This window comes from Symphalangus syndactylus, chromosome 18, assembly GCF_028878055.3.
Source record: "Symphalangus syndactylus isolate Jambi chromosome 18, NHGRI_mSymSyn1-v2.1_pri, whole genome shotgun sequence".
NCBI classification, from domain to species: domain Eukaryota; kingdom Metazoa; phylum Chordata; class Mammalia; order Primates; family Hylobatidae; genus Symphalangus; species Symphalangus syndactylus.
Genome location: NC_072440.2, coordinates 100,295,542 through 100,299,334, shown reverse-complemented (window position 1 = coordinate 100,299,334; position 3,793 = coordinate 100,295,542). Strand labels below are relative to the sequence as shown.

Here is a 3,793-nt window from a genome sequence, read left to right as displayed (position 1 = left end):
CCTAATTCCTGTTTTTCTGCATGTAGATACATTTTTTCCCTGCTATGTAAACCCCTAATTTTAGTCAGCCAGGGAGATGGACTTGAGACTAAACTCCCATCTCCTCAGCTGGAGCACCTGATTAAAGCCTTCTTCCCTGGCAATACTTGTTCTATCAGTGATTGGCTTTCTGTGCAGTGAGCAGCAGAACCTAGACTGAAACCCTGGTGTTTCAGTAACAAAATGAGGTATCATACGTAGAGCACAGAGGGCAATGCTAGAACACAGTGAGAGCTGTGAAAGACTGGATTGTTGAATTGTAATGTGACACCTTGTTGGCACCAGCTGCAATGGGGATTCCAAGGAGTAATTATATCAGATTTTTGACTCATTTTCTGTGATATTACTTATTAAATTATAGCTATGGATCCAAGTCAAGAATTCACCACTGATATTTCTGTTGGCTCGAGGATGCAAGTGGTGTGGACTGACCCTGTAGTAGGGTGTGGTGGGACTTGAAGTACCACCTCAGAGACAAAGGGAGACTGGGCAGGGTGCTGAGCTGGGAAAAGAAGATTTTTTATAAAATGAAAGTGATCATGATGATCAGCTAATTCTGTCTTCAGGATTGGACATTTCAGACGGAGGACTGGTTTATCCAGCATTATAATTCACTAGTATGAGAACTCCCAGCTTAATGGTTGCCTGATTTCTTAGCAGAGCTGAATGCTCTCTGGAAGGGGATGTCAGATGTGGCTGAGGAGCCTGCAGTAAGTCGAGGCTTGACTCTGTCCCACAGCTGGAGAAGTGTTGGGGTAAGCGACGGGCAACAAAGGCTCAAGCCCCTTCTGGGAATTGACATGGAGGGCTGCTGGGAAGATGAACCATAAGTACAATGTGGTCTCCTGAAGGACCTGGTGCAGGGCTATGTAGGTAACTGACCCCCAGCTGTGGAGCAGCTGACAATCAAAGGCCCTGTGCCCTCATTTGCTTCTAGTTTGATAGGGGGTGGTCACAAGCAGAGTTTCCATGGTAGCCTGATTCCTGCTGCCCACAGGACTGGCACAGGTGGGACGTGGTAGCAAACCCTGCTCTGTAGGACTCTGGTGAGGTGGACACACTAGATATTTTCTCTGCTAGTAGCAGGGCATCTAGCAGCTGACAGCATTAAGAAGGAGAAAGACTTGGTGACACTTTAGCATTCTCACTTTTTTATGGAAGAAATACATCTCCTCTTTGTGAATATCCATACAGTTTACTAGTGGGTGACCCTAAAATGGGCAAAGATCAGAAAACGTGTGTTCTCAACAATTCCTTCCAGTTGCTCTCCCAATTCCCTCAAAGAGGACTTTGAGACTCTGGCAAGTCCAGACTACCTTTTGAATGCATTTCGTGTGTCTCACCCTATATATCTCCCTTATGAAGGTTTTTCAGTGCTTTTTATGGGTGGGTATATCTCTTGCCACAATATTCACAGAGGCAGGCCATGGTACAGCCTCAATTCAGCAATTGATGTCCTGGCTTCCATGACTCTGCCTGCTACTTTCCTTACCTGATAGGTGCACACACCTAAGTTACTCTGTGCTAAGAGGGAAAGGAACACAGGAGCTAATACAATCAAGCATGGCAGCCAATGCCTAGCATAGTAAGGTGCCATAGCAAGTGAGGATGTGTCCATGCTTCCCATGCTAAGTAGGAAGTCTAAATCTGAAGGTATGGCCCTGCAAAGACAAATAAGAGGAGAACTACAAGAAAGCTGGGGCAAAGCAATGTCAGACCTAAGTGGCAGGTAGGGGACAATCTGAGATCAGAGGCTGTAGGGCCAAAAAAAAAAAAAAAAAAAAGTTTGAGAAAAATGAGAGGTTGGGGCAAAGTTGGCCATGAAAACACAATACTCAAACTTAGAAGTTGGTTTAGTGTCGAGGTAAGTTTTCTCATTTATTTACAATCCCATTCACTTTTCTGGTGTATATATGTGTAAAATTCCTAAAAGTAACTGATATGATTTTGCCATGCCCCCATCCATATCTCATCTGAAATTGTAGTTCCCATAATTCCCACATGTCATGGGAGGGACCCAGTGGGAGGTAATTGAGGCAGTTACTCCCGTGCTGCTGTTCTCATGACAGTGAGTGAGTTCTCATGAGATCTGATGGTTTCATAAGGGGCTTTTTGCCCCCTTTGCTCATTTTTCTCCTTGCTGCTACCATGTGAAGAAGAACATGTTTGCTTCCCCTTCCACTATGATTTTAAGTTTCTAGAGGCCTCCCAACCCTGCTGTACTGTGAGTCAATTAAAACTCTTTCCTCCCCTTCTGCATGGTCACGCCGAGCCAGGGTCTGGGCCTGGAACCGGGCCACAGCCCCCCAGCTTCACCCACCACCTCCCTACCATGGACCCCTGCAAAGTGAACGAGCTTTGGGCCTTTGTGAACATGTGTAAGCAGGATCTGAGTGTTCTGCACACCGAGGAAATGTGCTTCCTGAGGGAGTGGGTGGAGAGCATGGGGGTAAAGTACCACCTGCTACTCAGAAAGCTAAATCAGAAGAAAATGCCAAGGAAGAAAAACCTGATAGCAAGAAGGTGGAGGAAGCCTTAAAGGCAGACGAACCATCAAGTGAGGAAAGTGATCTAGAAATTGATAAAGAAGGTGTGATTGAACCAGACACTGATGCCCTTCAAGAAATGGGAGGTGAAAATGCAGAGATAACGGAGGAGATGATGGATCAGGCAAATGATAAGAAAATGGCTGCTATTGAAGCCTTAAATGATGGTGAACTCCAGAAAGCCATTGACTTATTCACAGATGCCATCAAGCTGAATCCTCGCTTGGCCATTTTGTATGCCAAGAGGGCCAGTGTCTTCGTCAAATTACAGAAGCCAAATGCTGCCATCCGAGACTGTGACAGAGCCATTGAAATAAATCCTGATTCAGCTCAGCCTCACAAGTGGCGAGGGAAAGCACACAGACTTCTAGGCCACTGGGAAGAAGCAGCCCATGATCTCGCCCTTGCAAGTTGGATTATGATGAAGATGCTACTAGTGCAATGCTGAAAGAAGTTCAACCTAGGGCACAGAAAATTGCAGAACATCGGAGAAAGTATGAGCAAAAACGTGAAGAGCGAGAGATCAAAGAAAGAATAGAATGACTTAAGAAGGCTCAAGAAGAGCATGAGAGAGCCCAGCGGGAGGAAGAAGCCAGATGACAGGAGCTCAGTATGGCTCTTTTCCAGGTGGCTTTCCTGGGGGAATGCCTGGTAATTTTCCCAGAGGAATGCCTGGAATGGGAGGGGCATGCCTGGAATGGCTGGAATGCCTGGACTCAATGAAATTCTTAGTGATCCAGAGGTTCTTGCAGCCATGCAGGATCCGGAAGTCATGGTGACCTTCCAGGATGTGGCTCAGAACCCAGCAAATATGTCAAAATACCAGAGCAACCCAAAGGTTATGAATCTCATCAGTAAATTGTCAGCCAAGTTTGGAGGTCAAGCGTAATGCCCTTCTGATAAATAAAGCCCTTGCTGAAGGAAAAGCAACCTAGGTCACCTTATGGATGTCGCAATAATACAAACCAATGTACCTCTGACATGTACATCAAGAGAGCTGGGGTGCTTTGAAGATAATCCCCACCCCTCTCCCCCAAATGCAGCTGAAGCATTTTACAGTGGTTTACCATTAGGGTATTCATTCAGATAATGTTTTCCTACTAGGAATTACAAACTTTATACACTTTTTAAATCTTCAAAATATTTAAAACAAATTTAAAGGGTCTGTTAATTCTTATATTTTTCTTTACTAATCATTTTGGATTTTT

General features: G+C 45.1%; 1 pseudogene; it reads left to right on the top strand.

Moving 5' to 3' along the window:
• Positions 1 to 2,365: 2,365 nt before the first annotated feature.
• On the top strand, positions 2,366 to 3,533 carry LOC129468013 (hsc70-interacting protein-like; annotated as a pseudogene).
• Positions 3,534 to 3,793: the final 260 nt, after the last annotated feature.